We start from the raw sequence: 13111 nt of genomic DNA, 5'->3' as shown, positions 1-13111 counted from the left end.
CGCAGGGAGTTGCCACCCTCTTGCCGTAGTCTGATACCACCCCTTGCCTGGATGGTTTGGGTAAAACATCTCAGTGTGTTATATTCAAAGACATTTCTATCTCTTAAAGTGTCACTTCAGGGGGTCAGGTTCCCTTGTTATCTCGTGGGTCCTAGTCCCTTCGGTCTCTGATACACATTTTCAGACTTTAGTACTGTTTTGGAAATACTGCAAACACATATAGCAGCTTTCTTCTTGCCAGTTCACAGCCTAACAGCCTTCACCATTCGTTTAGCTTAAGCCTTATGCCTTGGCCTGTTATGCTAAGCTCCAGGCTTCGTGCTCTCATTTTCTGCTAGAATAATAAAGACAGGGAAAACAGAGCTAGTGCCCATCTGTGACGGCCCCTCCCTGGCTCCCTGCCCTCGGCACCCAGGGATCATAGTCACGCCACCTGCACAGCCCTAGCCCAGACAGATGCCCAGGCACTGGCCTGGTATCCAATACATTATTCGTGCTTTACAGCACACCCGTTAGATCAGAAGTTCCCAACCAGTGCTCTGCTGCAGGCTGGCAGGTCTCACTCATGGCGCTGGCTCTGGCCCCCTCCATGCGTCCGACAGGTAAAGCACAGCAGACAGTCAAAACCCCATGAAATGCTGGCTCAGGGCTACTTCTCTATGTAAGCAATTGCTGGAAGTGCCAGTGGGTCAGACCTTTTGTGACTGGGAAAGAAGGCGGCCATGAGACAGTTGAGACGTGGCTACCGCTTATTAAAAAAAAGTCTGAGAACCTGAGACTTCAACTGAGTGTTTTGGAACAAAGCACATGTTTTTCCTCAGTCAAAACTGGAACTCAGGACCAGAACCGACCCTAATGCACCTATAGACAGAGAACCAGCACCATTTAAAGTGCTCAGATGAGGTTGAGTTTCTGGCTGATAATGAAAGAGCTGGTTACTGCTTAGAGGCATTGCCCTATTGACATTTAAGGCCTAATTTTCATTCCCATGCGCCTCTCCTCCATTGCAGGCATGATCAAAGGAGATGCTTAATTTCTTAACCCACACACACACAACTCCATTCTTGAAAGCTGTCACTTAGAAGTGCAAAAACTTTTAGAAGGGTGATTCATCGTATTAGTTCAAAAAATTGAATAACCATCACCATCCAGTGTTAAGAAGGGAATGAATATACGCTCCCAACTAACCCCCCAGTTCCGCAATTGATACCCTGCCAACATTCAGCCAATTTAGTTTAGCTGACCAAGATGTTTATAACAACAATTAGTTTTAGTACTCCCAAAAGTGAGGTAGGTACATATATAGCTCTCAGCCTTTTTGTGTGCATGTGTGTGTGTGCGTACAAACTTCTCCACAAGGTGCAAGACAGGGTCCTCGCTGTGCTTTCTTCTGAGACTATGCACAAAGGTGAAAGTAGATTCTGAGAGAGTTGGCACTCTGCCCCCATAGAACTAAACAGAGGCCATCAACTAATTTCACAAGTCCCAGAACAACCGTCCAATGAGACACACACTTGGCGCACTAAGATGTGAAAGGCAATTAAGCCGGTTATTAGTATTACCACATGCTTTGGATAATGCGATGAGCCACCAGGTCAGAGACGAAAAGTCATTAGCTATCGCTGATGTACAGCAACCCTTTAGAAATGTACAGCCTGGAACATATGATTAACTATTATGAAACAGTATTTATAAATAGAAATATGTAAAACAGTCACACATAGGTGTGTGATGTGACCATGACATCACAGATGTCCAGAAGGCTCCACAGTTGCTCAGGATACGAAAAAGCTTTTATAATCCTGTGTTGTTTCCTGTTGTTACCTAAGAGACTATTACAATGATACAGTGCATCATTATATCATATCACAGACTGCCAGATTATTCTGGTTTATAAAGGAAAGTTGTGTTTCTGTTCAATACAATTAACCACTTACAAAATAATAAAAAGGAAGCGTCTGGAGATCCTCACTCTAAATTAGTAGCATTTAGTTCAACAATATTTACTAAAACTTTTTAAAGCAAATTCTAGTCGTTCTTTTAGACTTATTCCCATTGAGTTTCCTTATTCTGTTCATTTACCAAAGTTTTTAAAATCTCCTGATGCTACAAGCTCGCTGCTGTGCTCTATTAATATCAAAGGCAACACTTCCAATAATTCTCATGGTAGCAAGGTGCAACCTTTGTGCTAGCTTCTTGGTGGAGATCTGGTGCTGAAGGCTGCACTCTGCATGTTTGTTTTGTCAGAGCTATTACAGCTGGCTGGCAATGTGAAGTCAGGTAACACTTCATCAGATTATGCAAAGATGTTGATGTTTCTCACAGGCCTTGTTCAGCAATTGCTCGATGGCCACATCATGCAAGACACCACCAAAGGGTTTGGCAGTCCAGTATAGGGCTCCTTGACTATCATCTAGAGCAGTGTGGGCCACACACTGTGGGGTAGTCCCCACTAGGGGGCCATGGAGGAATGTCTAGTAGGCGGGGGAGGGAGTGCCACCTAGTCCAGCTCTGCTCTGGCCCTGCCACTAGTCCCTGTCCCCAGCCACAGCTGCAATTCCAGCTGTGCTTCCAATTACCTGCCCCCGGCCCTAGCCGCGCCTTGCTCCCAGCTTGGCTTCTGGCCCCCAGTCACAGCTCCGCTCGCAGCCTCCTCCATGGACCCCAGCCTGGCCACGACTCCATTCCCAGCCCGGGGGGTGGGTGGCACAGACACATTCTATTACTGGTAAGGGGGTGAGGGAACAATAGCAAAAGTTTGGAGACCACTGAGCTAGAGCATGATTTATATGTCTTCTCCTACATTTATACAATTCACATGACCATACATATTCCAACTCTGTTACATTTCTGTTCCGGAAAACTATGTATCTGAATAGTTTTTTTCTTTGGCTTACTTAAGTGTCTAAGAGTTGGTAGAGTGATTTCGTGCTGTTCATGATGCCTGCCAGAGCAATTGAAACATCAAAAAGATTTTATAATTAGGGGTTAGGGATCTTAGCTGCAAAATGTCATTAAAAATAGCAGACAGAAAAACTTCTCAGATCAGTTCATTCTTCAAATAAAGACAAATATTTTGACATACTACGTGGCACAAACAAGCTCATACTGTGGTGTGACTACAGACCTTTGCTTTAACCAAATGCAAAAAAGTATGGGGAAAATGCATAAGATATATCACCAAGGGCTAAATATTTACCAATTTTTCCAAAACAATATTATTTTGAGTACATATTTGCATTATCAATTGTATTTAGAAGCTAGCTGCCAATTTTTGTCAAAATTAGACTATGGTTCTTCCAGTTACATCTCTTTTCAGAGTGGATGTCTGATAACAGTTAAACACTATGTGATATATAGAAAAACTGCACCACTTCCAGAATCTACTTCCACCCTGGTGATGACCACCAGATACGTGCCTAGCAATGAAATTTTTGTAGCTGACGGGTTACTCTAACACATTAATAAGACCTCTTTTTAAATCTGGCTGGTAGACTGCCTAGCCTCATTGAGCATTGCTGGGCAAACCACAATCTGGGCAAACCACAGGTAGGTAACAAATATCTGCAACTACTGCCTGAAAACCCAAAGCAAAGTATTTTAAAAGCTAGGAGTAGATTTCAAAGAGCAGTGAGATTCACTAGCTGCGGATGATCTTAAGTTTCACGTGGCTGCCTCACTCCCAATGCTAGAGACAGGATTCTCCAATACAGCATCAACAGAACACACGCAAAACACAGTATAACATAGTCCCACTGTCTTGTCCCGACTCTTACCACAGTCGTGGCACATTATTTGCATTGTGGACCTGAGCACTTGAACATCATGTTAGTAGTAGGCAGCCATCTCACTTTTTGCCTGAAGGGAGTGTTGCTCCATGTATGTTTACAGAGGCCTGTACAGATGGTGATGGCTAGGTCTGAGTTTGCGTGTGACAGCTCCCTGGATGCATGTTAGTGTGTGGTTTTTGCAGACTGGAAGAGTGCCTCAGAGCGCTGAATGTAGACTACTGAAATAGACCTTGCATCTGGTCAAGGCTGCAAGTACATGGGCACTTATTGTGGGACACCCTGTTGTAGCCACTCATTTATTTAGGATCCCATTTTTCAAAATACAATCTTACCGTAGCTTATTTAGGGTGCAACGCATAAGGTACACCTTCAGTGCAGTGAGCTCTACATGGGAACAATGGCATTTCACCAGACAGTGATATAGCCAGTTAATTGCAGATCTTTGCCAACATAGCCTTCCCCAAACACACTGCAGCTTGCTACCTTGCTATATTGTAATCGACAAGGAAATCTGTTGCCAGTGTGGGCTTGGAAGATTTGCTCTACAGAGCTGGGGGGAGGAGGGAGAGGAGGGGGCCAGAGAGTAACAGGAAGGGAGAAGTTGGGGATTAGAAGCTCTTCAAGTAGGTACTGATTTTTCTTCTGTCCTTCACCATAACTGGGTCTTCAGCTCAGGTAGGCTAGCCTGTGCACAGCTTTTGCTGTGTAGACATAGGACTCTGGAAAGATACCCTGCCCAAATGGCATCTCGGAGTTTCATATTTACCAGAGAGGAAGCAAATTCAGTCTCTCTCCCGGTTGTAGTGGCCTGGCAGTACTAAAAACTTAGTTTTGTCACTCAAGGGGATAAATCTGATTCTGAGTGCACAGAGGGAGCAGGTCTGCTGCTAAACGGGCACTGGGAGAAGAGCTGTTGAGTGAGCAGGCATTACTTTTGCATAGTCTATTTAAAGCATGGCCACACTTTAAACATTCCTTTCATCCCCTTCAAATATGGTTTGTCTATAGCTGGGCCTTTTGCTAGTATGTTAATTGCATGTCTTCTCCTAGACTAATCTTACGCTGTAACTGTCATTTCCTTTCCCTCAACAGTAAGCAGCTACACAGGCAGAAATTACACTTATCTCACAATTAGCTTGGCTCAAAAAATCTGATGCAGCATGATAAACTCTACCTTCAGCCACATTGCCTGTCAAAGCCCTGCAGGATTCCCCAAAGGCAGTCAGCTATTCAAAATGTGTACACATAGCATCACTCTCCATGTATACCCATCATCTTAGCACATGAACCAGCTGTTCTCCAAAATACAATCTGTTACACACCACGAACAGATAGATGGTGAGATTCAACACTTGTTAACATACCTGATCCTTTGGGGGAATGGAAGGGAAGCCTACAAGAAATATTGTCCTTAGGAAATAAAAATGGCTTTACATGGTGTATCCCTTTGTACACTCATATCCAGAAGATAAAATCTTCCATAGTTGACAGCAATGTGTATGTTACAGAGTATTTAAACACACCATACAGTAGTTTTGAAAGAAAATATTTGGCAAACATTTATGTATATTTTCATTGAAGCAAAACACCATGTTTTCATAACTTTAAACGGCACAAACAAATGCTGTTACTGAAAGAAACCAGATAATTAAATATGCCAGATAGCTGATTTTACACTAATTGTTGGGATAACTGCACCATGTCCGTAACCAAAACTAGAACATTTTGTGTATGTAACAATATAGACAGCTAAATATTTACCAAATTAATCCTTGTTCGTGGCTCATCTATATTTAACAGGAAGACTACAATAAAGACTATTATAATAACCTCTAATAGCTAATATAGATATGTACTACACCACAATAATTGGATCACTCATCCATGTAGGAAAGATGGTGTGATCTCTATTATCCTCACACGTGTTTCTTCATAAATATATGTTCCTTTTTGTTTTGTTTTATTCTAATCTCATGCCATCTCACCTCATGGAGTTAGCCAGGCTCTTGAATGAACGTAGGATACAGGAGAGACAATATCCAATCAATAAAGCAGTGGACTAGGTTCTCTCCCCACTGCTCCATTGATCTGCTGTGTGGTCACATCACTGCAACTCTTCTCCTGCCCTGAGGAGCTTACAGTACAAACAGGCGATGTCTCTTAATAAGCATGTGTACAGGGTCTAGGGGGCCCTGATTCTGGCTGGAGCCTGTGACAGGGTACCATCGGCCGTGTGCCCCCTCATAGAATGGCATGGCTCAGCCAGCAGTCTACCTGCAGATCCCTTGTAGTTCTCCCAGTAACTTATTCACACCCCACAGTACTTAAGTACATTCCTTTTCTTGGAGACTAATTATAAAATTAGTGGACCTTCAGCTCTAAACCCTTCCCTCTTGGGGCTTCCCGTTCACTCTTGTTCCAAGGCTGCAGATGTCCAGGAGCCATACAATTCCTCTGAATAGGGGAGTGCTCCCAGTGCAGCCCTTGGCCTCTCCGAAGAGTTTTTCCTGTGGCATCCTCCTGCCCTGGTCCTGGGCTCACAATTCCTTCCCCCTGGTTAAGGAATTCCATAGCCCTCTTCTGCTTGGGTCATGCAATGATGCAGATAGTCTTCCCCATCTCTCCAGGATCTGGGTTCCAGCTGCACTCCATGGAGACTCGCTCTGTCTCACACACTTCTTCCCCTTGGGTCGGGGTCTCACACCCCTCCTTCTTAGGGCTATGCTACAATTCAGGCAGGTTTTTCCAGTCTCCCCGCTTATTCCCACTCCAAGGAGCCTCTCTGACTTGCTGTCCCCTGTCATCTTCAGGCTGTCTGCCCCTCGCTCTCCTCCTCTTGGCATCAGCTAACAGCTGGGCTTTATCATGCTCAGGAAGCAGCTCCCTGATTAACACCTGCCCCTTATTCCCCAGCTTGTCTGCTGCTCCCTTGAACACCCATTTCCTTAAAGGGGCCATGTCCGGAAACAGGGATGGCTGGCTCTGAGCCCCCCTCCCTCTCCTAAATGCACGGTGCTCTGCTCTGTCCCCGTTAGATGCTACCTTCATATAAATATACCATAATATAAATGACATATTCCAGAGGTTCACCGGGGGAGGGGAGGATGAAGGAGAGAAGGGCTTGGGAAGGGTGTGAGCTTGAACTATTTATCACCTAGTTGGGATTTCAGTCTAAAAGAAACTCCTCAGCAAAAGCTCTTCGGGCCCTTGACGTGCCTTTAAAAACACAGTCGTATTGGAGTCATACAACATAAAACAGAGCAGCCCTCCTCTTCCATCCCACCATCTATCCTTTAATCACCAGTTGTGCGACCCCTACAGCTAATGAAGAATTAGTATTGACCTTCTGAATTCAGTGCAAGGTAGGGAGGGAAAGGAGACAGTTTCGTGTTCGGAAAGGACATCAGAAACATCAGCACCATGCATGCAACTCGTAACATCAGCCGATCAAAGGAAAGGAGGCTCCTGGACAGTTGGCTGAGATGAGGCATCTTTACTTCAAAGTTAGAGGAATCAGTTGGGCGGCTGAGCAAACATGCGACATGCTCCTCACAGCTCTGAGAAAGTCCCAAGGCTTTTACCATGTATGGCAGAAGACAAACTGTCCACTTATTCTCTAATTATAATTAGCAAGTAGGTGGAAGGTGCTTTTCACAGTGGCTGTAGCAGGAGTGTGTCATCTGATGCTTCAGTTTTGGTCTCTCTCTTCCCCATATATTGCCTGGACATACTGATTTTATTTCATCTGATTGATAGTACAAGGTCACTTGCTGGTGATCGCAAAAGCAATGAAGCTCTTATTCCTATTATATTATTTGTATCACTGCAAGCACCGGAGTGGGGCCCTATTGTGTTAGACACTGTATTCACACAGAATAAGAGACAGTTCCCGACCTGAAGAGCTTCTGATCTAAACAGACAAGAGACGAAAGTTGGAAGAAAGGAAGTATTATCATCCCCATTTTACACATGGGAACTGAGCGTGCTGCCAATTCTAAGCCGCTGGCGACTAGAACTCCTGAGTTCTCATCCTGGCTCCTGCATAAACTCACCCTGCGGCTTTGAGCAAGTCACTTAACCTGTCTGCCATCTGTAAAATGAGGATAATATATATACTGACCTGCCTCACATGGCTAAAGAGCCTGGAATTTGAAAAGCATTGTATGAATACTAAATACTGATATTATTATTGTATGAAAAAACTGGAAAACCCCATACACACCTTGGATGCTACATAAATTGATTTCTCCTCCTTGTGGGATTTTCTTTTAATATGTTTTATCCATGGTCCATTTATGAACCCTCTCTCTAAGGGCTTCCTGTTGGTTTCTTATGTTGTTTACTTGCATAATTTTTTATTGCCTTTTTGGGGACAGAGGCTTGGGACTAACTATAATTTCTGGGACGAGGCTTGTCGGATGGATGGCTTTTTGTTTGTTTGTTTTATTGTGGTGGAAAAATAGACATCTCTTTTTTCTGAAAGTAGTTTGTAATTTATTCCGTACATATTGCCTCTTTTCTCAAGGGCACACACTTTTCTGGCTGTGCCGCAGAGGGAATATTGAAGTGGGAGGAATCAGACTTTAAAAGGGAGGTCCCTTTTATATATCTGTGCAATTATACTAATTGCTTCAAAGGTTTTTTTTTAAGTAACTTTAAAAAAACTCATTAAGATCCCATCTCATTAGCAGAATATGAGTAAACACAGCGTAGGCCAGTGAGTAGAGCAGGAAGCATGTATCTAGGACTCCTCGTAGATTCTAATAACCACCCTGCCAAAGACGCTTTCTGTGATCTGGGACAAGTCACTTAAGGCACAAATGTGTCTGACCTTGAACAAGTAAGGCTCCTTCCACCATGTGCCGGGACTGGACACAATCCCATTGAATGGATGGAATTTCTAGTGCTTATATAAAGTTCCTCTATTATGCCAATTTACCTGGCCTGACTTGCAAGCAAGCCTTCTCATTCCACTTTTTTATCACCGCAGGTGCAGGGGGCCCCCGTTGTGCTGATTTTCTAGCCAGATGCTGTGGAGTTTCAGGGATGTAAACAAATGTCTTCAAGCACCTAGGCTTGACACCATCACCAAACTCATTTCACACGTCTGAGTGAGCTCAGCTAGCTTTAGACCCAAGATAATCTCTTGACAAGGAGTTTCCAGAGGAATTTTTCACACTTGAAATATTGACCAGAGACCGAGCTCCTTGTAACTAGCTCATCAGTTCATATTATTTTTAATCTCTGCCTGCTGCACCGCTGTAACTTTGAAAATCCCAAATGACTGGACAGCTTTCTTGTTTTAATATGTCTGGAAAACCAACAGTTTTCTAGAAGCAACCAAATCTGAGCAAAGACTCACTAAGGAAGGAGGCATGCTCTTATGGTTCCAACACAGTTCTGGGAAGGAGAACTGCATTCTTTTCCCTGCTGTGCTACAGGCTTTTCTATGTACTTTTGGGCAAGTGAGTTAATGTCTCTCTGCAGACAGGGCATTGGACTGCTAGGAAGGAAAAACAAGGTTACTTACCAGTAACTGTTGTTCTTCGAGATGTGTTGCTCATGTCCATTCCAATATAGGGGAATGCACGCCACCGTGCACTGGTTCCCGGAACTTTTTTCCCCTTTACAGACCCCGTGCCTCATGTACCATGGCATGAGCGTGGTACTCCAGGGGGCGCCTAAGCCAACCCTACGGGCCCTCAGTCCCTTCTGTCTGCCGACTCCGACAGCGGGGACGGAGGGTGGGTGTGGAATGGATATGAGCAACACATCTCGAAGAACAACAGTTACGGGTAAGTAACCCTGTTTTCTACTTCAAGTAATTGCTCATATCCATTCCAATATAGGTGATTAAAAAGCCATACCTTGGAGGTGGGTAGGAGTCACCGGTGAGCTGCTCTCATCAGCACGGCTCTGCAGAACCCCACGTCCTCTCTCGCCTGCTGCACGATGGCGTAGTGGGACATAAAAGTGTGCACCAATGACCAGGTAGCGGCTTTGAAGATGGCACTCTCTCCAGGAAAGCCGTCGACGAGGCCTGGGCTCTTGTTGAGTGCACTGAAACAGCCCCTGGAAGCGGTACATTCGTCTGCTCATAGCAGCACTTGATGCAGGCGGTGATCCATGCAGAGATGCGTTGGGTGGAGACAGGTGAGCCCTTCATCTGGTCCACCACTGCCACGAACAGCCGTGTCGATTTCCGGAATGGCCGAGTCCTCTCGATGTAGTAGGCCAGGACTCGTTGCACGTCCAGCGAGTGCCATCTCCACTCCTCCTCCAACCTGTGCGGTTTTGGAAAAAACACAGGGAGGAAGATATCCTGATTGGGAGACCACCTAAGGAGGAAGGCTGGATGGGGTCTCAACCGCACCTTGTCTTTATAAAATACGGTATAGGGGGCTCCGAGGTTAAAGTTCTTATCTCAGAAACCCTCCTAGCCGAAGTAATGGCCACCAGGAAGGCTATCTTCCAAGAGAGGAGAAGCAGCAGGCATGTAGCCATGGGCCCGAAGGGGGGCCCTGTTAGTCTGGAGAGGACCAGGTTCAGATCCCGGGGAGGCATCGGGTCATGGACCTGCGGGTACAGCCTCTCCATCCTCTTGAGGAACCTGACTGACAAGGGGTGGGAAAATAAGGACCTCCCTTTTAGCAGCTGGTGGAAGGCCGAGATAGGCGCTAGGTGGACTTTCAGGGAGGCCAGCACCAACCCTTGGAGTTTCAGGTGGAGCAGATACTCCAGGATCGCCGGTATAGGTGAGCAGCTTGGCGGGATGCCCCAGGACTCTGCCCAACAGGTAAACCGTCTCCATTTGGCCCGGTACACGACCTGAGTGGAAGGTTTTCTGCTGCCCAGCAGAATCTGCTGGACCTGCACAGAGCAGGCTCTCTCCCCCTCCGTCAGCCACAGAGCCTCCAGGCCATCAGGTGCAGGGAGTCCAGGTCTGGATGGAGCAGGAGACCCTGGTCCTGGGAGAGCAGGTCGTAAAGCCTCAGGAGCTCCACAGGTGGGGCAATTGACAGGTCCAGCAGCATACTGAACCAATGCTGTCTCGGCCAGGCTGGAGCGATCAGTATCACATCTGCTTTTTCCCTCTTGATTTTCAAGAGGACCTTGGACAGGAGCGGAATGGGGGGAAACACGTACATGAGGGTCTCCTTCCAATCTATGAGGAACGCATCAGAGATGGAACCCGGCTCGCGACCCCAGAGCAAGCAGAACCTTGGGCACTTCCTCTTCCAGGATGACGCAAACAAGTCCAGTTGGGGAACACCCCACTTGCGGAAGATAAAAGTCACCACCTTTGGGTGCAGTGACCAGTCGTGGCAGGGTAGAAACGACCTGCTGAGGCGGTCCACCTCGTCGTTCCTAACCCCTGGGAGGTGAGAGGCAGATAAATGAAAGTCGTGCCTCACTGCGAAGTCCCACAGTCGAATGGCCTCCTGGCAAAGGGTCAAGGAGCGCGCTCCCCCCCTGCCTGTTCATATAAAACATGGCCGCTGTATTCTCCATCAGGACCTGAACCATCCTGCCCCTCAGGAATCTGAGGAACACCTTGCAGGCCAACCGGACCACCCTAAGCTCCTGCACATTGATGTGGAGGCTCTTCTCCTCCTCTGACCACAGCCCCTGAGTGTTTAGGTCAGTGCTGATGTGGGCTCCCCAATCCACATCTGAAGCGTCCATGATCAGGGGTGACCAATGGGGCCAGATCCCGGAAAGGAACCCCTCTCAACACCTCCCCAGGAGACCTCCACCAGTTCAGGGAGGCCAAACCCATGGGGGAATCGTGACCACCCTGTTCAAGGGGTGCCTGATCGGTGCATACATCGAGGCTAACCATGCCTGGAGAGGCCTGAGTTTGAGGCGAGCCAGCCTCACCACATACATGCAGGCCATCACGTGCCCTAACAGCTGCAGGCAGTGCCTTACTGTCATCGTGGGGCACCTGTGTAGTTGGGCAATTATCGCGGCCATCACCTCGAACCGAGGTTGCAGGAGGAAGGCTCTAATCTGGGTAGCGTCCAGGGTAGCCCCAATGAAGTCTATGCGTTGCACCAGGGTAAGCGTGGACTTCTGCTCATTTATGAGCAGCCCTAGTTTGGTGCAGGTTGCACAGGTTAGGGGTAGGCTGTTCCAAACATGGGCCCTGGACCTGCCCCGATCAGCCAGTCGTCCAGGTAGGGGAAGATCTGCACCCCTCTGTGGCGCAAGTGGGCCGCCACCACTGCCATGCACTTGGTAAAGACCCTGGGAGCGGACGAGAGGCCAAAGGGCAGGGCCGAGAATTGGTAATGGCAGCCAGCTACCATAAACCTGAGGAAGCGCTTGTGGCTGGGAAGGATGGAAATATGAAAGTACGCATCCTTCAAATCGAGGGCGGCATACCAATCTCCTGGATCCAGAGCAGGGATAATGGAGGCTAGAGAGACAATGCGAAACCTGAGATGCTTGATGAATTTGTTCAGTCAGCGTAGATCTAATATAGGTCTCAGGCTCCCTTTTGCTCTGGGGATGAGAAAGTATCTGGAGTAGAATCCCCTCCCTATTTCTTGCAGAGGAACCACTTCCACCGGCCCCAGGAGGAGGAGGGAATTCACCTCCTGCAAAAGGAGTTGCTCTGAAGAGGGTCCCTGAAGAGGGACAGGGTGGGAGGGGAATCCGCAGGGAAAGCCGTGAACTGAAGGGCATATCCCCTGAGAACTACGCCGTGGACCCAATGGTCTGAGGTGATATTCTGCCACTCGGTGTAGAAGGGTCTTAGCCTTTCTGCAAACTGGAAGAGTGGATCCGGGAGAGAAGTATTGGTGCCACCCTCAGGCGCACCATCAAAATTGCTTTCTGTTGTTAGCCCCCTTAGAGGGCCTTTGCTGTGAGGCTGCGGACAAGCTGGAACGGTTGCGTCGTCCGAATCTCCTGCCCCTGTCTCGGCCCCTATGGGGATGAGAGTGTCTGGGCGACGGCCTAGGGGGTGGTTGAGCCTGGCGTTGGGGCTGTGGCCGAGACTGACACCTCGAGGCCTGGGAGGTGTAAAGTCCCAAGGACCGGAGCGTAGCTCGTGAGTCCTTCAGAGCATGCAGCTTCTCGTCAGTTTTTTCCGAGAATAAGCCGGCCCCGTCAAAGGGCAGGTCCTGAATAGATTGCTGCACCTCCTGGGACAGCCCGGATGACTGCAGCCATGAACACCACCGCATGGCTATTGCAGAGACCATGGCTCTGCTAGCGGTGTCCGCAGCGTCACTGGCGGTTTGCAACACCGCCCCTGCCACCGTGACGCCTTCCTCCAGGACTGTGGCAAAGGCCGCCGCCCAGTCCTGGAA

This window comes from Emydura macquarii, unplaced genomic scaffold (genome assembly GCF_026122565.2).
Source record: "Emydura macquarii macquarii isolate MOO-44397 ecotype Brisbane River unplaced genomic scaffold, CSIRO-AGI_Emac_v2 contig_67, whole genome shotgun sequence".
NCBI lineage: Eukaryota > Metazoa > Chordata > Testudines > Chelidae > Emydura > Emydura macquarii.
Note: the sequence above shows the minus strand (reverse complement) of the source record.